This window comes from Dipodomys spectabilis, unplaced genomic scaffold, assembly GCF_019054845.1.
Source record: "Dipodomys spectabilis isolate Male_0828 unplaced genomic scaffold, ASM1905484v1 ptg000024l, whole genome shotgun sequence".
In the NCBI taxonomy this organism is placed as follows: Eukaryota; Metazoa; Chordata; class Mammalia; order Rodentia; family Heteromyidae; genus Dipodomys; species Dipodomys spectabilis.
The window spans coordinates 17,399,937-17,422,993 of record NW_024870701.1 but is presented as its reverse complement, the minus strand read 5'-3'; the positions used below and the strand labels follow the sequence as shown (position 1 = coordinate 17,422,993).

The 23,057-nt window shown below is 38.7% G+C and overlaps 1 long non-coding RNA gene across 1 annotated transcript; it reads left to right on the top strand.

Annotated features, from left to right (window-relative positions):
• The first annotated feature begins 496 nt into the window (after positions 1-496).
• On the top strand, positions 497-22,441 carry LOC122104240. The gene is made up of 4 exons (XR_006146901.1): positions 497-506; positions 10,142-10,152; positions 10,647-10,651; positions 22,346-22,441. It is a non-coding gene; the product is annotated as an uncharacterized LOC122104240 (long non-coding RNA).
• The last annotated feature ends 616 nt before the right edge of the window (positions 22,442-23,057 follow it).

Genomic DNA, 23,057 nt, shown 5'->3' with positions numbered 1-23,057 from the left:
CATTCAGAATTGAACTTAACTTTTATTATGGAGTAATAACTGAGTTGTGGTGTTGTATATAGAGGTTTTAGATAAAGCTTCTTCACATATGGGACTATGAACAAGTTACTAAACTCTCTATGCCTCAGTTTCCTCATCTGTATAAAAACAGTACTGATATATCCACCAGTGTAAGAGGGAAATTGTAAAGATTAAAGGAGATACTTGGTCTTCATTGCTTAGCATAGTACCTAGAATGGAATATGCGAGCTATAAATGGTAATTATTAATGAGCTAGACTGCAGTTCCATGGTAAACCTAATATCTGTCTTTCGGGCAATCAGCATTATTCCACGTGTATGGTTGTTCTCCTAACCAAATCTATAAGGGAGAACATTTTTCAAAGTTAGCCTCAGATGTATCCTTTTCAGTAGCCTGCTTGACCAAACAACCCTGGCCTCCCATCATTCTGATTGAGAATGTTGATTTATGGTGTACTTGTTTGCATATAGTTTATCTTTCCTTCAGTGAAGTGACCATCACATATTCATCTTTTCCTACCCATAATTTAGCAACACACCCTTCAACATGTCAGCTTGATACTAGCCGTTTAAATTCTCCTTTAGATGCTATCAATTTTCCATGTCTGGAGCTGTTTATTCTGCTACTATTGGAGTATATGCTCTACCCATGATTAACAGTCTTTTCGTTTAGTTACAAGCACAGTGACTTCACAGTGCTACATGGAAAGGGATTTGTGAGAGATACTTTTCAGCACTGGAATTTAAAAATGTTTGTAGGTCAGATGCTGGTGGATTGGGCCTGTAATCCTTGCTACTCAGGAGGCTGAGATCTGAGATTTGCAGTTTGATGCCAGTCCAGGGAAGAAAAGTTCCTGTGAAACTCTTATCTCCCTTAAATTACTCAGAAAAGCCTATAGTGGCTCTGGGGCTCAAGTGATAGAGAGCTAGCCAGGAGCATAAAGAGGCTCAGGGCCTCTCAGGCACCCAGGCCCCGAGGTCAAGCCTCAGGACTGGCAGGTAAAAAGAGGGGAGGGCCGAGGAAGAGGAAAAAAAAATGTTTGTAAGATATATCAGGCTTACTATTTGTTTCTTAAGACTTTTGGTTTTAATTTCTATCAAAGAGCTTGAACTACAAGTTCCAAAGCTAATATATTCTTTGAATGGAGCCCAGTCCTTGGGGTTTGATTAGACCAACAAAATTCTACATGGGCAGGATCACTCTTAGCATTGATCTTTACTGTATCTCCAAATGATGAATTTCTTTGGAAAATAGATGTTTGCACAAAATATCTAATATCCATTTCAAATTACATTATGAGAATTTCTTTTACTTCCTCAAGTGATTAAAATTACTTAAGACTAGTATTTATTCCTCGACCTAAACTCAAAATTCTATCATCAATGCACTCTGAAATTCATTGCAGTTTCTCCTACTTGTCAGACCATTGACAACGAAGACTTCAACTTCTTCACACCGCATATACAACAGACCTAAATACTCATGGTGAAAATATACACTTCTCACCACACTTGGAAGATGATTCTACCTGAAGAAGAGCTGGATTTGGCATCTTACTAAGTCTGTAATGAAGCTCACAGAATAAAGCCCTATGCTTATACCCACTATGCTCCTGAAATCCAGCCAGTGTGTGCTGGACTCAAGGAACCTCAATCCAGTAACCAAGTATACTTGAGATAAAATTCCCGTCTTTAATGACATTGGTAGAAGACCCTCAAAGGGCTTCCCACTAATAAAGTACAATATTACATAAAATTCCTTTTCCTCACCCTTCAGTACAAACCAGACTGCAATAGACAGATATGACTTTATAGATAAACATAAAGAGAACAAGGAAAAAAAAACAGATAAAATGTTCTTAGCAGAAGATGAGTAGAGGTAAATCTGTTAATTATTTTTAATTAGCATAGTTTAATTATGCTCACACATTATTGTAGCAATATAGATTGTTCTCCTATCAAGCACATTCTCTCAGATATACATACACACTAGAGGGACACATAGTAAAAACAAAGTCTCTGCTGATCAATTGATTTAGAAAGTGGAAGTTGTATATATACTCTATTGCTATTTTATAGTACAAATATGACCACTCAACTTCATGATCAGTAGAGATTGGAAAGGAATTAGGGTAGCTAATTCATTCATTGAAGCAATTATTTTGTCTAGAAGCAGTAGTGCACTCTCTAAACTTAGGAGGCTGAGGAAATAGGATTCTGAGATTGAAGCCAGTTTGGTCTATGTGCCAAGACAATGTCTCCAGAAACATAAAAAGAAAAAGAACAAAGTTTTGGACTGTATCCAGAGGCTAGCTACTTTTCTGGGCATTGGAGACACCCTGTTGAACAGCATGGATCTGGCCCTCATGGAGTGCAGTTATTCAGATAGAAGTGACGGTAACCAAATGCAATGCAACAACTGCTGTGAAAAGCAGAGTAAATGAACAGAGCAGTAAATGACCCCATTTTGCTGATGGGGTTGGGAAAAGTCCTCTCCAAAGAGGAAAAATCTGAGCCAAAGACACCAATAAAAGAGATATGAGGTTAGAAGTAAGACAAGCAGCAACAGGGGAGGGACCAACAAGACAGTATTCTTTTTAATACCTTTATTCCACTTATGAATGGAATGCTATTTTGTTCTTTTACTCTCCTTTTACTATTTTTTCTTAAGAAATCCTGTGCTTCTTGAAATGTGAAATAGGTGGAGAAAATACAGTTTGGGACCATTAATTGTGCTTTCTTATTGAGTATATAAATTTGATGTCAAACGGGCCTGGCTGAATGGTATATATTTATTTCAAAAATATCATTTGTGTGAGGCATTGCTGCATCATCCTATTGATTTAGGGATTGGTGTGATTGTGCCTGATGCTTTTATGAAAGGCAGGCTATTAACAAACTAAATTGAAAAACTAGTGAGTCTGCCTTTCTGGGCCCAATCCAGCATGCTGCCCATGTGAGGCTTAAATGGGAAAATACTGTAAAAAGACTTATTTTAATGCGACAGACTCCTCATTGCAATCCATAAACCTTATTTGCTGTGAAGAAAAAAAAAATCCTACAAGATAGAATTCTCATGCTCGGCAGCAATCTCCCCCTGGTTTTTCTTCCATCCACGGCAACATTAATCTTTTCATTTCAGAAACTGGCTCTCTTTGACCTTGTTGGACATAAGGATTAAAATCTTGTGTAAGACAAAGTCGTTTTAAAAGAGTCGAAGGAACTATGGATGCTAATGCAGAAATGGCTTGGAAGTATCAGGGATTGAATTTGCATTGTATTCTTGGTATGAAGCTGAGAGACAGAAAATTAGGTATGAAGGCTAAACATGAGATTTTAACCAGCTCCTATGCTTGTTTTACAGGCCAGGGTAGGAGGTAAATGTTTGGTATTTGTCCTCTATCCCACAATCAGACCAGTGGCAGACTGAGTCCCATACTTCTTTCCAATAACCACCTTTGAATCCTGCTTTCCAGTAACATAACCCATGACTCAGGAAGGATAATCCAGGGGAGCACTTGGAAAGAACTGGGAACCTTTAATAAAATGAAATGGCTCTATGAATTGGAATAACCAGGAAATGTACTTGAGTTTCAATCAAAATGAAGATTTTTCTGATAGGTCCTTGTCTTTCCTGTGATACTGGCTGACCCATCACCCAGGGCAGTTTCTCTGAAAACAAATGACCCTGATGTCTTCCATGGACTTGGAGTATCCAAGAGGGACTGCCGGTAAAGAGCACACCAAATCACTGCACATTTTTCCATCATGCCAGAAATTCTGCAGTAGGACACTTCTCTTGTGACAGATCAAAAACTGAGCTATTGGATGGAATTTTGTTTGTAAGATATATGTATTGGGGAGGTAGGGGAGGAGGGAAAGGAACCCTATTGCACTGTTGGTAGGAATAGAAACAATACAACCATTCTGGGCATTCTGGAGCCTCCTCAAAAAAAAAAACCAAAAAACAAAAAACAACAAAACAACTAGATGTTCCCTATGGCCTAGTCATACCACTGCTGGGGATTTGCTCAGAACATCATGAGTCAGAATACCATAAAGACACTTGCACATCTATGTTCATTGCTCCATTATTCACAGTAGCCATGCTATGGAAATAGTCCAGATGCTATACAATAGATGAGTGGGTCCAAACACTTTGGTACCTATACACATGGAATTTTATACAGTCATTAGAAAAATAGCATTATATCATTTGCAGGGAAATGGATGGACCTAGAATAAATCATGTTAAGAGTGTTGAGCCAGAGGGCAGGCAAAGAAAGGGTGGGACAAAAGTAGAACCAATTCAGCAGTGAAAATCATTAGACACTATGTTAGAAATGAACTGTACAACTTATGGGAGAGGAAAAAGGGAAAATTGGAAGAGAATGACAGAGGGAGTGACACTGTTCAAGAGGAAATGTACTCATTACCTGACTTATATAACTATAACCATTCTGTACATCAACTTTACAATAAAATTTAATTTGTTAAAGCGTTAATCCAAGCTCAAAGAGACAAACAGCACATATTTTCTCTCATTTGCAGAAGCTAAATCTAAAACACATGAGAACATAAATTATACAGGTCTCTAGGCATCCTCACACAGTGAAACTGAAGGAAGATACTTTTAGTCCAGGAGCACAAAGGCACAATACCCATGTGCACATGATCATATAAAATAATACTTATCAAAATGAGCTCCAGGAAATGGAAACAAGAGGTTTTTTACCTTGTTGTTGTTTTTGTTTTCTTTTCTTTTGTCTTCTTTGTTTGTTTATTTTTCTTTGGGAGGGTAAGGGGAGGTACAGAAATGGTGGGACAAAAGGTGAACAAATAACAGCAGTGGTATTCACTAGATTCTACATTGAAAATGAACTATGCAACTTATGGGAGGGGATATGAGGGAAAAAATTGGAGCGAGTAGGGGAAGGGGTGACATTGTCCAAAAAGAAAGGTACCTTTTACCTGACTTATATAACTCTTTGTATAATAAATTGAATAAAATATATATGTATTGTTAAGGGAAATAATCCACAATCATGTATTGAAAAGCTGATCTGTGTACAAGTGGACACTGAAAGGGAACCAGCATAGTACTCTCAGCCCCTCATCCTTGAATGGATGAGAAGGACCCCAGTGATTAGAGAGCCATGATCCAAGCTGTATACTTTAGACTAGTAGTTTGATCAGGGAGAAAAATTAAAAAATAGAAGCTAGAAAAACAGTTCTATAGATGAGTTCATGTAACTTTCTCTTTAGTTCCCTACTCTGGGTAGATCCAAGCTAGGGGTTAAAGTGGAAATAAAACTGCCAGGCATGAAGTTAGCACGACAAAGTCAGCACCATACTCAGCATATGTCTCAAAATGTCACCAGACAGAGTTGAGGATTAGTGAAGCTCCCCTTTAAAGATAGGAATTCTTCACTTAGTGTTCTTGACTTCAATTGCAGAATAAGAATTTCTGGACAAGTCATAAAGGTAAGAAAACTTGGCACAGCTTTATTAAGTAAACAAGCAAGGAAACAGATTTAAAAAAGCAAACAGAATGGCAGAGGCACACTCTAGCAGAGTGTGGGTGCTCTCATAGGGACACAAAGACACAGACACAGACAAGGAGATACCCAGAGAGACCCGCAGCTCCGTGGGCTGTTGGGTATTTATAGGGTAAAGGCAGGGGGTCTGGCTTTAAGTTATGCAAAGCTAGGTGCTTTGTCTTTGCTTTAACTACACCTGCTGTTATTCTCAGAGTTTCCAGGTAATAATGCATCCTGCCATAAAACAGCTCCTTATCCTTGAAAGGAGGAGACATCCTGCTATCTGCATTTTGGGGTATCACGTTAGGCAGTTGTGAATTCTTGGGTGAGAAATGCATCCCTTAAGAAAGAATGCATTCAGTTGCCTCTCTTTGAAGCAAAGATAGCATTTCTAAGTTTTTAGGTACCGCGTTTCTTAGTTGCCTACACCAGGCCTCAGTTTCCATAACTTTTCCTGCTTCATTTCCCCTAAAATGACTTTTGTTCCCTTAATCTTAAGGGAAGTACATGAAGGAATATCTCCTGTATTTGCTATTAGCTGACCATACCTCATTTTACCTAGTCTATCCGGCTTTAAAAATATGTCCTCTCTACTCCCTCCTCTCCCTTCTTCCCTACATACTTGCTTCTTTTTACTTTTCCTTGTCTCTTTCTCCTTCTCTCCCTTCTTCTTTCTTTTCTTCCCGTGCAATTGTTCAGTAGAAATAGAGGCTTCTTTGAAAAAAAAAATCTCAAAAGCAGCATAGAGATTTTTCACTTTACAGTAGTAGTATGGTGCCATTTCTGGAATGAAGACAGGATGTGCTGTAAGGATCTAGCTTTTCCTTGAGGAAACACACTCACGAGATGTGCTCAGTTTCTCACTCTTAGATTTTGGATTTACTTGGGCTTCCTTGCTGTGTATTTCTTGGTGTTCTGTAATGAGAAATGCATACTGGTCTGTGATCCTGCATTTTGTTTATAACTTTTAATTCATTAAAGTAGAAAGCTTTCTGAATTCTCTCACTACCCATAAAAGAATATTTTACCCACTTCCACACCTTCTTCCATTTTATTTTATGTCCCCCTTTTTCCCTCCCTCCTGTAGCACTCACACTCATTTCTACTTGCTGGAATTTCAAATGGCATTCCAACTAGACAAAAAGAAATCCTGTTTTTATGCACAGACAGCTTCCAGACTGATGGCCCTATTACATTAGCATACAATAAAAGCCAGCAGGGGGTGCATTGCCACGCTGTTATCCTGGGTCTCTGTGCCCCAGGGGGCTCTGAAGGTTCCCAGTGCACATCTCCTCTCTCTGGTAATGAGGCAATTGTACACTTTGGTGACAGCAACTTGGCCTCATGGAAGCTGCTGTCTTAGTGGAAGGAGAGGGGAGCAAAGGTGGGAATCAGGCATCCTGCAATCCCACACAGGCTTTCTGGCTTCACTGGTCTCTTTGATCTCTCTTCCACTGGTGTTGGGACTGCTTGAAATTCCTCAGTTCTCTGTTCACAATAAGTCGCACAGTTTTTATGTGGGGGAGGAGCATTAGATCCAAACCTTCCCTATTAAAATACGAATGACATTTGCAGAGAAGGCAGGGAGACAGGGAGTATAAAGGAGAATCAGGGCTCGCTCCTCTTACCACACAAAATACTGTATATCATATGCACATTGTTTGCCAAAGCCAGAATTTGAAAAATCAAAAATCAAGAATTCCCACAGGGACACCAAAGTCGACCCTGCCTCCCCCTCCACAGTGGGATCAAGTGAAGCTCTTCGGTCAAAACCAAACCCCTGTTTTCACTGTATTTGATGTTGGTATAATTTGGGAAGGGTTAAACAAATTGTTTAAATAAGGATACAGGTGGACCCATTGCAACAATGAAATGTACAAGATGCTATGTCGAAAACCGAACTTTACAACTTTGGCGGAGGGGGGGGGGGAAGGGGGGTAGTAGTGGAGATGGGAGGGCAGGGATAGCAAGGGAAAAATAAAGAAGGAGGCAACAATACTTGATAAGAAATGTACTCATACCTTGCTCATGTAATGGTAACCCCTCTGTACCACATTTTCACAATAAAAAAAAACTTATTAATAAAAAAAAATGTTTGAGTCACATCCTTAAAAGCTTCAACCTTCTGAGTCACCACAGCCACCACGCTTGGCAAGTTCTTGCTTTGAATCTGTGATAAAGGGATGAAGAAGAACTAAGTACCACACACACACACACACACACACACACACACACACTTGAACTAAGACAATAACAACTCTAGTTTCTTCTCCATTGCAAGTTCCCAGAGCAAACAGACTGAGGAGTAGCAAATTCCATTCCCTTTTATATGATAATGCTCTTTTTACCTCTCTAGAGAGAAAAGGAAAAGAAATAAGCAGATTAGCAGACTGTGAAAAGGGAATAGGCTGTCAACCCTAGATAGAAATAGGACCATTGATATGCAGCTCTTTATGTGGAGCAACGACCTAGCTGCATCCTACCCCCCAGTTGTATGCCCAAGGTCCACTTTCAAAGACGGCCAATCCAGTCCCAAATCTCTCCTCCCCAGACACCTGCCAATTCCTCGAGGTTTTAGCACTGTCTTGTAGTCTCTTCTTCCTAAGAAATAGCTGACCGGTGATGACAAATCACTATTGAATATGAGGTGAAAGCTCTTTAACTGATCTACTTTTCACTGGTCTAAAAGAATGTATGAAATGAAAGGAAAGAAGGGTAATGATTGGACAAGGTCAAATTTCCCTGATCCCAAATGGTCTTAAAAGATACACTGGGGGAAGGGAATTAGGTCCCTGCTCTCAGATAGCTTTAGGAAGCAAACCCATCATCATGCACAGTTCTGACTAATTTGTTTCCTTGAAGGGACCAAATTAAGTACCTGCAGGTCCTCATGATTCCGTGCTTCCATTGGCCTTCATCGGTGACTCCTGACAGTTACAATATCCTCTTGAGTATTCTTTTAATATTGTTCACACATCCATCTCCTCTCACCAAGGGTGCTTGAAGGTTTGAAAAGGACTGTACATACTTGAGCAATTACAATGCCCTCCTCCTATGTCTCCTTTCTCTCCAGCCACAGTCGATGCTGCTGCTAGTTCAACACTCCCACCAGAACATGTTAGCAATTTTTTCTCTTAAAACCATTGGAGGCCTCCTATATTGAAGGGAAAGGGTCCAGATTCCTGTAGTAGTCATGCAATGCTATGTGCTGCCTGGCCTAAAATCCAATCTCTAACCTCATTGATTGTATTTTCCTCTATTATCCTTGTGAAAGCACCACTAGTAGGAATCCCTTCTCATGCTTTACTCCCTGTGTTTTATTTCTCTCAGTTTTATACATTAGAGTGGAAGAGACATAACATGGGAATGAAAACTGGATAAGAATTGGACATACAAGCTTGAGTACTTTGTCTACCACATAATGGCTACATAACTTTTCTGAATGGAAATCTCATGATAAATCTCCCACCTCCTTGTCTACAAGTACCATCCATCCCACATTGGTTTTTGACATAGTCCCCAACAATTCAGGAAATGCTTAAGATGTTTTAGCCCTCCATACAGCCATCATCAACCTGTTACATAAAACCCTGAAGATATCCCTTATGTTTTTAGATAAGCTTATTGTACCTAAGCTTCAAATCTTGGAAGCCAAGATGTTTCTCAGTGGTAGCAAGCTTGCCTATTATATATATGGCCCTAGGTTTAATCACCAATATTGCCAAAAGAAGCAAAGAGGTGGAGGGAGAAAGAGAGACAGAGAGAGAGAGAGACAGAGAGACAGAGAGACAGAGAGACAGAAACAGAGAGATAGAGAGACAGAGAAAGAGAGAGGGGGGGGAGAGAAGGGGAGAGAGGCACAGGTTAAAGCAGATGTTACTCAATTCCTTTCCTCTATTCTCACAGGACCTTGTATTCAATTTGTCTGAATTTGCATTTTTCAAGTTCAATATCTTCCAATTTTTGTAAACCCATATTAGATAAAGCTCTTACCTGAGTATTTGTTCTGGGTACCCATCTGGAAATCCAGGTGTAGTATAATCCTGAGTGTAGCCTGGGAGCCACAGCTCTATAGTCTGGGTTGGGCTTCCTCAGAAATCACTCCTCTTGTGTACTGTCAAAGTGCTTAAAGATCAATAGCTCTTCCAAGCTCCTTTATTCAGACTAAGCCCTTGGTGCTGGCTGTAAGTTCCACAGCAAAAGTGAGCAAGTGAATGCTGGACATCACTCTTGACCAGCCTGCTGTAATGCTTTGTGCTATGTATACCTAGTTACAGGTGCATTCCCTCTGTGCATTTCTCTTGTAAGATGAATGATCTGTGCACGGCTTCCAAATTGAAGATGCAGGGTGGTCATTGTATATAGCAATATATTCTAGTCTTATCTGCCCCATCCCCCAAACTTTTACGTCTCTAGCTATGAATGATGTGTCTAAACAAAGACGTCTGACCACTAGATAAATGAAGTGAAATGATTTACGTGGACAAAGCAACTGTGCAATACCAACTAATATTAGTTTGGTTCAGGCTGGGGTATATCAGGGAGCTTTGTGGAAGGTAGGTCCAGAGAAAACCTCAAGAGCTTTAATACGAGTGGAGAAACTCAAGGCTCTCACCTGCCCCTGACGTTCACTGTTCTGTGACCTTGGAAAAGTTACTTATCCTTGTGAGGATTAATGAGTTAATCTCAGGGGAAGTACTTTGAGATCACGGGATGACAGGTGCTGTATAAGTACAAAGTATTATTATTAAAATGTCACTGTGCTGGCTGCATTTGCTCTTGAGGGTACAGAGGCAGGAATGACAGCCCTGGGTGAGTGGATAAGGCTTACATAAGACAAGGAAATAGAGAGTTCTGTCATGAAAAGTTCTACTTCTCTCATCTCATCCACCAATCTTCTGCCTTGTCTCTGGACAAAGGCAGGCTGTATTTTCCTAAAATGAACCGTGGAAGGCCGTTTTCGTTAGGAGCTGTAGTTTTACTTGCTATGTAGTTTATTTGCTATGTAGTTTATTTTTGAAAGTAGAGACAAAAAAGTACCTTCATGTCTCCAAAACAGAGAAATAAAACTAATAAAAATTCAGAGAATTGGTACATTTAACACATTCCACCATCATGGCAGAAACTCATACCCCTTCATCTTTCAACTTCTTGATGTAGCTAGTTTTTAGTTTAATTTCGTTGGGGGCCTGAATTTTGGAGATATTAGGCTATGAACTTAGGGCCTTTCTCCTGTTAAGTAAGTAAATGCTGTAAATGCTCTACAACTTGAGTCACTTCCCCATACTTGATACTCAATTTTTAAAAACTGGTAACTGTAATATGGACACTCCTGTGTCTATACCTGATAGTTTCTTACAATTGATGGTGTGTCTTAGCCCCAGATGTGACCCTGGGAATATTTTGTTTGACTATGTGTCCATTTTGTTGTGTTTTTAAAAATTGCTGTTGTTTCATAAGATTAGGATTTTATGGGCTCTTTTTAGGGACCAAACCCCTCCAGAGAAGTAGCTGCTCAGCACTGCATATTCTTGAAGACTTCTGGAAAACAACTCATACCAAAAAAAAAAAAAAAAAGTTCAGTTTCAAGGAGGAGAATAAAACCTCCTTATTACTTGCTGTATTTCACAGCAGGCTCACCTTGTGCAAGATCAAATCTTACAGGGCACAAGGAAAGAGCAGGTTGTTCAGCTCCAAAGAGTAAGGAGGATTTCCTCAAAGCTTTTGCATGCACAACTACGATATTACAAGTGTCAAATGCAAGGAGAACTGAGGAAGAGTTCCCTATTAAGAACTGTATGTGGTCAACTGTTCTTATTTTACTTTCTAAAATTATTACCTTGCAGCATTGTCATTCTGTATATAATATTTCTTCAGAGCAGTTTGAGGTTTTCTCACAGAGAGGCACCTACATGAATGAATGGAAAAATCTCTCATGCTGTGAAATGAGTCTCCTCTGTTCCTTTTCATATCCTTCTGCCCTTTCCTTCTGTTCTATCAACCATGTGAACTCATACTTTTATTTTAGGTCTCCTGAAAACCCTACAATACAAACTTACTTCCAACAACCTTCCTTTCCAAAACTAATTCTTACTCATAATCCATCTTTGCCTCAAGTGTGCAGTATGTGATTAACAAAATTGATGAACTATTTTTGCAGGGCTGTTAATAGCTATTAGTATATTGCATTCTTTATAAAACTTTACTTGATCAGATTCAAACTGTTCTCTAAACAGTAAAAAAACTTCAAAAGCTAAGGGCCATTTTAGCGGATATTTGGGCTACAGTTGAACATGATCATAGCTTCCTTAGTAGCATCAATATTGATGCAGAAAGGCAACTCTGGTGAGTACATACACAGATGGCTCTTCTGACTAACTCCCATAATTTATAGACATAAGCTCAGCAATGGATTAAATGACACTCAGAGGTGACTTGTGGTAGAGTCAGAACTCAAGCTCAGATTCTGCATCTCAGACAGGAGCAGCATCCACAGCACCAGGATGTTCTCTGTAAACCCAGTCCTGCACCTGTCTAACTGTGCAAATTTACGCCAAAAAAAATCTCTACCTCTGAGTTTCTGTTTTCTACCCTGTAAAACAGGAGTTAGATTAATGGGTCTTTAAAGGAAGGACTCTTTTGGCTTTTCAAATATTCTAATTCTGTGTGTATGGAACCACACATATGCATTTTATAGTCATCTACATATTTAGAGCCTCAGGAATTTGACTTTATCATTTTTTTCAAGTTTCTCTCTGCCATGATGCTTCACTCCTGGTATAATGGTCTTTAGCATGTCAATGATTCAAATACAAGACCATTTTCTTAGGCCTTCATTGTTTCAGAGTGAAATTGAAAGAGGGAATCCAGCTGTTTATATGCAATATGCAGCAATTATGAAGTTCATTTCCAGAAGCCACTGTAACCATGGCAACCTGTGATTCTGGAAGAATAGAGACGGGCTGTAGACCGACTTCCAATGGGGCCAACTCTATAACCAGAGACGGCTCAGGAAATGTTATGAGGAGCCAGAGTTGTTTACTTGAAGTGAGAAACAGTTTTTGAAACTCAGACTCCCTTAATCCGTAACTTCAGTCTTTCTTTAAAGTTCAGTAATCGGTGAAACTTGAATTTCTAGATTTGCCGGAGTCTGCCCTAGAGGGCTAAGTAGTTCAAATGAAACAAGAGGCAGCATTGTATTGATGTTTATTTCATAGCGCCTTAAACGCCAGACTCAAAGTCATCACATCAAACCGACTGAACTTGAAGTCAGTGTTGCAGGAACCTCAGAAAGTTCAAATGAGGAGCAGAGAACCCAGTCTCTTGATATTCAGTGTTTCTCAGAGCACATTGACTTCTTTGATATTTCAAGAAAAAAAATAGATTAAACTTATGTTAGAATGAATAATTTTTGTGATACCTTAACCTCATCAGACCAGAATGGAAGCAAGACTTATCCAAGGCAAAGATTGGGGACAGCGAAAGGACACGGCTATGGTAATTCTGAATCTGAAATTGTGGGTTTTTTATTTAAAAAAATAAAAAAAAGGTAACTGAGTTGATTGTCTTTTTATCTGTCACCTCACATGTATCTCTTTGACTGACAATGTGAGTTTGGGGATGTTGCAAGGGAGAATGAGAAAATGGACAGCGAAGAGTCAAACCTTAAATGCACACAACTCCTGTATGTGGCCTGGGAAATTCATGGAGATGAAATGCTAAATGGCTGCAAGCTGCAAAAGCATCAGAATTGGATTCTTGCTATTTCTGCCTCTTTTGACTCTGTCTTTGATCCCTGCTGTCAGCATGCTGGGCATGTGTGAAAACCACAGCTCACAGACACTGTCCCTCCCTACTGGGAAGTGAAAGAAATGCTGGGCCTATCAGCTGCTGGTTGTTTGTTGTTTTGTTGTTGTTGTTGTCATTGTTTTTGTTTTTTTGGTTTTTTTTTCTCCCTGAAATTCCCAGAGAAAATAAAATCAGCCATATACTCTGAATAGCTTTGTGATGTACCCCTTCTGGATGGTGGCATTATTTCATGCTCATTTACCTGAAAGATGAGTAGTCTGTACACACACCTGAAGAAACAGACACTCCTAAGCTAATCTTGAATCTGCATTATGAGTTTAATGTCACTCTTAGCAGCAACTAGACTTAGGGAGCAAATAGATGGTTTAAAAAATCCAGAAAGTTTCTAGGATTTTGGTTATATCCAATTGAGGCATAAAAGCAGGTTGAAGAGAGATGGCAAGAAGTCACAATGTAAATACACAAAGGATTGCCAAGTCAGATTTGAGCTGGTGGCAGAAGTTATTACCTGTAGGGAATAAAAGAAAGGCCTCATGTGTGATTCTACCCATTCTTTCTGTTACCTGAATCTGCCAGGATTGCTTCTGTTTGGATCTGATGCTTTCTTCTATCATAGCATGATACTGTGTCCTATTCTAGATTCTGACTATGAGGTTGAATATAGCTGTACCTCGCAGAGCATCATGGAAGGGAACACAGGTTTTAGAAATGGGGGGGACTTGGGCTGGGAAGGTAGCTCAGTGGTAGAGCGCTTGCCTTGCATGCTTAAGGCCCTGTGTTCGATTCCTCAGCACCACATAAGAAAAAAGAAAAAAGCCAGAAGTGATAGAGTGCTAGCCTTGAGCTGAAGAGCTGAGGGATAGCACCCAGGCCTAGAGTTCAGGCCCCACAACCGGACCCCCCCCCAAAAAGAAAGAAAGAAACAGGGGGACTTGGTTTTTTTACTACCTTGCTTCAGATGGCTTGTCAAGGACAAATTTTTATTGCTCATAATTCCGGAGGGTAGAAGTACAAGGTCAGGATGACAGCATGAGAGTTTCTTTGGCATTACAAGCTGCCACCAACTTCTTGTATCCGTTCATGGCACTAAGGAAAGCTAGCTAGCTCTTCAGACTCTTACAAGGGCACCAACACTTTTTTATGAATATACACCCTTATAAGCCTTATAACAACCTCCCACTGCCCAACTGTCAAATAGCATCACATTGAGATTAGGTTTCCACATATGAATTTTGAGGAGATGCAAACATTCAGTCCATTGTAGCCGCTAACCTGCTGTCTGACCCAGAGAAAATTTTCTGACATTTCTATACCATCTGTAAAAGGATAATCAAGAAACATTGCTTGCACGGTGGTTGCATATAATATGCTCAGCATGGAGCCTAGTAGGGGGCAGGCTCACACAAATGGTAATGACATATGTCTAAGTCTATCTATATTAGAATTCCTGGAGCTGTATCAATTACCCCCTTTACGTTGTTGAAAACAATGAAAAATCAGGAGTCCAGGAAAACAGAAAATAACATCCAGAGACAGGCCAGCATCAGTCTTAAACAGATGGGCAGCCAATGGTATTCTTTCACATACAAAAAAATGAAATCTAACAAATGTGGTTTAATGAAAAGAAAACAGCATTTGGCTTCAGGAAATTGGACTTACATCAGAGTTGGGAAACAGGGCTAACGCTCTTGCGTGCCATTCTCCCAAGCATCCTTGGTGAGTCAATTAGACCTAATGGTCAATGAATATCCTCTGATAGGCAAGCTGCTGGAGGATCAAGCTGATGTTGGATGAATGATCAGCAGCAAATTATTTATACTATTTTTTGGGGGGGGGTCCAGTCGTGGGGCCTGAACTCTGGTCCTGGGCGCTGTCCCTCAGCTCTTCAGCTCAAAGCTAGCACTCTAGCACTTGAGCCTCAGCACCACTTCCGGCTTTTTTTTCTGCTTATGTGGTGCTGAGGAATCGAACCCAGGGCCTCATGCATGCAAGGCAAGCACTCTACCACTGAGCCACCTTCCCAGCCCTATTTATACTATTATTCAGAGGGATATTAGAGTTAATAGAAAGCTCTTCATAAAGCAAATGAAACTTAAGGGATTCCTTTAACATATAGGTGAAATAGGGCTGGACAGTTAAATGGATGTGAGTGAGTTTTAAGTTTATGGTGGATATAAGAATGAAACTAAGACTAATAGAGATCAGTAAAAGGATAAGAGTTATGAGCTGTGCCCATGTAATTGTAACCCCTCTGTATGGTAGTTTCACAATAAAAAAGAAAAGAATTATGAGCTGGATCTTAAATGTTCCCTACAAGCTCTACAATGCAACAATGTTCAGAGGTGAGGCTTTTTGTGGGGTGATTGAATCATGCAGGCTCTCATTAATTAATTAATTAATTGATCCATTTATGGATGCAATGTTTAATCCACTATGGGTTGGTGGAGAGAGGTTTTATTACAAAAGCAAACTCACTCTTTGCTTCCTAGATATCATGCAATGAGCTCTTTTCCTCTGTCATATGTTTCTACCACAATATACTGCCTCAACTCAGCTCATACCCAGTTGGTAATTGGGCCAAATGACTGTGGTTTGAAACTATGAGCCAAAATATGTTTCCCCTTCTTTACATGGTTTATAATGAGTGTCTTGTCTTATCCACAGAATTCTAACACAATAAGCTTGACTGGAATGGAAACTTTTTAGAGAAATATAACTATTCAAAGCCAAGAAAATAGACTGAAGACAGCTAATAGGATCTGAATAATTACTATTCTTTTCAAACAAGAAATGGCCACTGAATGTCGTAACATAAGATACAAAACTAATGTATTTCGTTTGTGCTCACCACTACCAATTTATATGAACCTTTCAGCATAGGCTTAGAGGAGTCTAGTTTGAGACATTAGTAAAGAAACAACGTTAGAATCTAGTCAAAGTGAACCGTACATCCAAAAGCCATATTAGATAGATGTACCTTATGTTATTTGCAGATTCACAAAAGATATTATATGTATATAACTACTAGATGCATACAGCAAATTAATTGAGCCATTATTAGAAAATGGGACGTCATATATTCACATTTCCATAACTTTTCTTACTCATGATAATCTCACTTAATCAATTTATATACTGATTCTTTAGTAGTTGGGTAATCATTTTTTGTTGATTATTTGACTATTGCCTTATTTTATGATAATCATTTTATTTCCATCAAGAATATTTATTTATTTTTGCTGGGCACTAAGGGCTTACACCTATAATCTCAAAAGGCTGATCTCAGCCTGGGCCAAAAATGTCTGCACCTGAAGCCTGCCTGGGCAGGAAAGCTCATTAGACTCTTATCTCCAATTAACATCAAAACCTGAAACTGGAAGTGTGGCTCAGGTGTTAAAGCACAGTTTTGTGGAAGAAAACTCACAGTATTGGCAAAAACATACTTGTTTACTATTTCAACACATTGTAGCAGATACCTTTACATACATGTTTAAGTACTAGTGGATTTCTTTGTATGAATTAGATTCTAATAGAATGGTATTGTTTCTAGGTGACAAAACAGTTGTGTTTTTTAAATTCTGGTGGATGATACCAAACTGCTTATAAACTTCCAAATCATATTTCTCTTTGCAGTTTATGAGAGCATTCTTTGTGTATACTCTTTACAATTTTTTCTTTTCTTTTTTTCATCCATTTTTTTTCAGTATCCTAGTCATAAGAAATTCCTCATTCATGGTTTAATTACATCTCTCTGGGTCTTTAGTGAATTGGAGTATCTTTTCACATTTTTCTTGGCTATTTGTAGTTTCTCTAGTGCCAATTGCTTGTGCCTAAGTGTTCATTTTCCTATTGAGCTATTTGTTTCTCTTGATGGAAAATCTTGTATTTAGAGACACTAACCTGAGCATGAGCTTGGCAGAATGGCCTGGAGCAGAAAGAGATGGAGCCATCAGAAAACAATACGTATCAGTCTGAAAATGCAGTGACATGAGCTGCTTCTAGAAGAGGAATTTGGCAATATAAAGGATGGGCTGGGAAAACACTTGAGGAAAATGGAAAAAGCAGGACTAAGAGAATTCTTAGACTTGGCATGGTCAAGAAGGGTGGGAAGAGAGTAGGTTTGTGGATTGGAAAGTCTACTGGTTGGGAAATGGTTTATAGCATTTTAACTATAGGGAGCATAGAGCAGTAAGGAATAAGAGTGGTAGGAATGGGGAGCCTCGATTACAAATGTGATGATTTTGAGATGACAGTGAGTCTAAATAACAAACTTGCAGGGCTAAAACTTAGGAGAAGGATCATAGATTTTTACACAAATGGAAGAGCTGTAAGAGGTAGAGTAAGATCAGAGGAGAGTACAATTGAATTTGAGTTTTGCTATCATGGGAGCAGAAGGAGTCACAGCATGTCAGAACATTAGCTGCCCCCATGTGTTAGAAAATATCGAAGACTATGTTGGTCACAAAGAAGAAGTTAACAGAAATGATGTGGCTTTGCCATAGACTTTCCAGGCTTAGCAAATAGACAATGCAAGATGCTCAGTTAAATTTTAATTTCAGATTTATCTTGAACAATACTTTAAGATAAATATGCCCCCATTCAATTGTTGAAATGTAGTAAAAATTACTCAATATTACTACATATCTATCTTTAAAAGACTCAATACTTGATATTTACTTGTACAATAAAATACTCATTTTTTTTGTTTAAAATTAAAATGAACTATCTAAATTTTTTCTGACAACCCTATTTTGCAGCTTTGCATATTCCATGATTTAGCTTTGTGATGTCAGACAATCACTTCTCCATCTCTAAAGACATTCATTGGAATCAAAAAAAGCTTTTTATGGTGGTATTCTAGGCAATGAACTATCTGAAATTCTCCTTCATAGCACTTTATCTTTCTAGAATAATATAATGATTATTGATGTCCATTCACATGTAACCATTCTACCAACAAACATTTATTGAGCACATGTCATGTTTAAAAGAAGCAACTCAGTGAAAATGTTCATTATAATGACCCTGAAGTAACTTGAACATCATAAAGTGACTGTCAAACTATCAAAGGTTTAGATCATACTCAGGAGATCTTGATTGTTTAAAATTATTTTATCACTTTTCATTAAAAAATCACTCTAGCATGCACTTTTAGAGAATATTATCCCCAAGGTGATTTCTAATCTCAGTAATTAGGAATTGAGAAGGTACATTTTGGGGGTCTTGCTCACAAATAAATAATTACCAATTATTAACCCTTGTCCAGTTTATGTTCTTCTAGAACCACACAAATATATTTTCTTGATAGTGTTGAACAAGATGACCCTTCATTCTTCTTGAACTATCTTACTACTAACATTTACAAACTATCTACACATGTCAGATATTTCCAATCAGCCATCAGAACAACCTTTTTGTTTTTTACAATATTAACTATCTTTTAAAGCGTGTCATTTAACAAAGCAGTTTATGAACACAATGCATCCTGATCAATGTTAGCTCTTTCAAAATTTCCCATCTATGCCTTCTCTATCTACCTCTTCCATCACACTTCTTAATTTTACAGGATATACATTGATTTCTTGGCTGCATTCTTCCCTTCTTTTTCTCTTCATTTATTTAGCCTTTTCCCCTTGGCTCCTCCCCACTTCCTTTAAGTATCTGCTTTCTGGTTTTCATGCTGTCAAAAAGGAACCCTGGTATACTGTGGGTGGAAACATAAACTTACTTAACCATTCTAGAAAGCAGTGTGGAGGCTCATCAAAAATTAAACATAGAACTACCTTCTGAGACTGACAAGAAGCTATCATTATTCTATTAGTATTATTAGTATTATTACACAAAACACAACATCCAAAGTATCTGACTTTGATGCTAAAGGAATTAAATCTATGTCACAAATACTTTACTGCCTAGAATGGTCTCTTTGGTCCCTTGTAGAAGAGATAGTGGTTATTTGGAATTATATCCACAAATCAAATTCATAAATGAAAGAAAATAATTATATATGTGCTATGTGTATATATGTATGATGTGTGTCTATCTATATGAATATATAGACATAAATACATAAACATGCACTTGCTACTAATACATAAATGTATTCTCTTGGCCTATATTTGTTCTTAAATATGCTATTTGTTTTAGAAATTAGAAGATTCATGGTTTTTCATTCTTTGAATTGATAAGAAATGATGAATTTGGGTTGGGTGGGCAATAATGAATATGCAGAGGATGTATCAATGGGAAGAGATAAACTAGAGCCCAGTGGGTGACCTATGTGCATAACCAAATTCTTCGCTTTACAGATAGGAACACCAAGTAAGTATAGCAGCAGTTGTAATAACTGTTTAACTACTGAAAAGCTAATTTGTAGTAGATTTGGGAACCGATCAGCTCCCTTTGACCCACAGTCCAGGATTCTTTCAATTATACCACATTTTCCCACCTATTCAAGAGAGATCATTTATAAATCATGCTCATGTTAGTAATAATGTTTCTGAGCCAAGGCAGGAAGCCAAGGCAGGCACAGTGAAAACTGCTAGCTGCAGACGATGATTAAGGATTCAGCCATCAGGCCATTTGCCCCAGGTGCCTATCTCTAGGAGCCCTAAATCACTAACATAGATGTATCCTATGAAGAAACATGTTTATCAGGGAAAAGACTGTAAGTGATTCCAGAGCATATTTTGATAATCAGCCTAATAGTGTACAGACAAGGGTTGGTCCTTGTGGAACATTCTCTTGTACTGACAGTTCCTGGACTGGTTTCTGAAGTATGTGCAGCTGGCCAATGATGGGAGTTTGTTCTTCGGATGAAGTCCAAAGCTCAGGACCTGCACCAGAAGGCCTGGCTCCCCATCGATTCATTTTCAAATTAGAGACGTCAGCAAGTATGTAAATACTTTTCCTCTCTCAGTGAGTATCTATATTCCAAGAGAAAAAAAAAAAGACATCCACGGGAAATTGCTTAAAATTAGTGTCCTTGCCCTGATCTACTTGGGGCTGATCTAATACCTCCGCTGTTATTCAGAAAATTTCAAATACTTTTTGCTAGGTCTTTTGTGCCTGGAGACATGTAACTTTCAGTTCCTTAAGGTAAATGAGACTTGCATGCAAGATGTAGACATCTTTATAAACAAGAAAGGATGCCAAGTGCTGGTAATTCTAGCTACTCAGGAGGTTGATATTTGAGGATTGCAGTTCGGAACCAGCTCAGGCAGGAAAGTCCATGAAAATCTTATCTCCAATTAACCACCAGAAAACAGGGAATGGTGCTGTAGCTCAAGAGGTATAAGTGCTAGCCTTGGGCAAAAGTGCTCAAGGACAGAGTCTGGGCCGGAGTTCAAGCACTATGACCACCACCACCACCAGCAACAACAAAGGAATAGATAGGAGTTATACTTTCATAGCTTCGTATTTTAAATGAACAGTTTGATTGAAGATTTGGATAGGTTGTGTTTTGCCTCATGTCTCTACAGAAATGGTGTCTGAAACCGTTGATCTCATACTCTTCAAACTCCTTATTTTCTGAGACTATTATTCTGTTTATTATTATAATTGTAATGAAACTATATCCTCTTGGGACCAATTACATAAGCACATACACTGTGATGTCTAGGTTGAAAATGAAGTCAATGTATTAATAAATTTTAAAGGTTTTTCCAATCTTTTTTTTTATCTGCATACTTCACAGATTTCCCACTGAATTTTCATTTGAAAGTGAATAATAAAAGATAAATAGCATTTTATGAATAGAAATATCACTGGGTCATGGGGAAAAGTCAATGGGTATTTATAGAAATTAAATAGATGAACATGGAAGTGCAAACAATAATCTCAGTACTTGGGAGGATCATGAGCTGACAGCTAGCCTGAGGTATATAATGAGTTCAAAGTCAGCCTAGCTACATAGGTCTGGAGGAGATGATGGCTCAGGCTGAAAAATTTGTTAAATCTCCTTCTCAATCCACAGCTGGATTCAGTGATAATACATGTCTACCAAATCTATGTGTGGGGCTGGGATGTAGCTCAGTGGCAAAGCGCTTGCCTAGCAAGTGCAACGTCCTGGGTTCGATCCCCAGTACCAAAAAAGAAAAGACAAAAAAACACAGTTAAGAAAAAAAACCAAATCTATGTGTGAAGCTGATAACAACAACTACAACAACAACAATCACAGTATAAAGATAGCCTGGGCAGGGAAGTCCTCAATTGCTACTCAGTGAAAGGAAGCTGGATATGGTGGTCTGTAGCTGTGAATTCAGAAACAAGGTAAAGGATATACAGGAAAATTGTGGTCCAGTGGAGATAAGACCTTATTCTACAAATAAACAAGCCAGCTGAAAACAGAACTTGAGGCCTGACACTATGGGACAGTGCCAACCTAGCAACTAGGATGAGACACTGAGTTCCAATCCCAGTAATACAAAAAAAAAAATGAAAGAAAGAAAGAGAGAGAGAGAGAGAGAGAGAGAGAGAGAGAGGAAGGAAGGAAGGAAAGAAGGAAGGAAGGAAGGAAGGAAGGAAGGAAGGAAGGAAGGAAGGAAGGAAGGAAGGAAGGAAGGAAGGAAGGAAGGAAGGAAGAAAGAAAAGAAGGAAGGAAGAAAGAAAGGAAAAAGAAAGATAAGAAGGAAGGAAGGAAGGAAGGAAAAGAAAAAAAGAAAAGAAATTAGTTTAACTAAACAGGTATTATCAGTAGAATACTAATTAAAAAATTCCAAATGCTCTGAGGGTTTTAATTGGCTTTTTCCTAGTGCACATTGAGTACATGACGATGTTTTTGATATGTTGGGAGTGAGGTAGATCTTATCCCTCCACTCCACATACCAGCCTTACTCATGTAAGCCAATCATGTACCCTGCTGACTGGTGACTGCTTTTCCAATGGATTCTTAACCTCTTCAGGTGGAAATAAGTCCAAGATGTATAAGGAAAATAGAAATGTTTTCTCTCCTTAAGTAAAAGAGATTAAATATAGGAGCCGGCGCCGGTGGCTCTCGCCTATTATCCTAGCTACTCAGGAGGCTGAGATCTGAGAAACATGGTTCAAAGCCAGCCCGGGCAAGGAAAGTCTGTGAGACTCTTATATCCAATAAACCACTAGAAAACCGGAGGTGGCTCTGTGGCTCAAGCGGTAGAGCGCTCACCCTGAGCTGAAGAGCTGAGGGACAGTGCCCAAGCCCAGAGTTCAAGCCCCACGGACCGACCAAAAAAAAAAAAAAGACTTAATATGGGCTGCTTTGCTAAAGAAAGCTCAAATGCAACCACAGGAGAGAAAACCATGAGGCTGAAGACAGAATGTTGGATATCTGATTTGATAGAGTAAAAGATGAGATATTTCCCAGAATAGATCCTTATTTGTGGCTAAGTAAATCTTTTCTTCAATCCAGATAATTGCATTTCTTCATGTCAGTCAACAAATTGCTTAAATTTTAAAAATGAGATTGAGATTATAATGTCTTCATTCCTTTCACATAGAATTTTAAAAAACATCTTGCCCCAGTGAGATACATTCAATAAATAGGTACCAGGTTACCAGTCACAATAATCTCCATATCAAAAGCACTCTAGTTACAATTCTATGCAAGGCAAATACCTGTTATCCTTCAGGATAAAGATGCTGATGCTTTCCAGAATTTGAAGAGAGTTAAATGACTAAAATTGCTTTTCTTCTGAGATCCAAGTTCCCA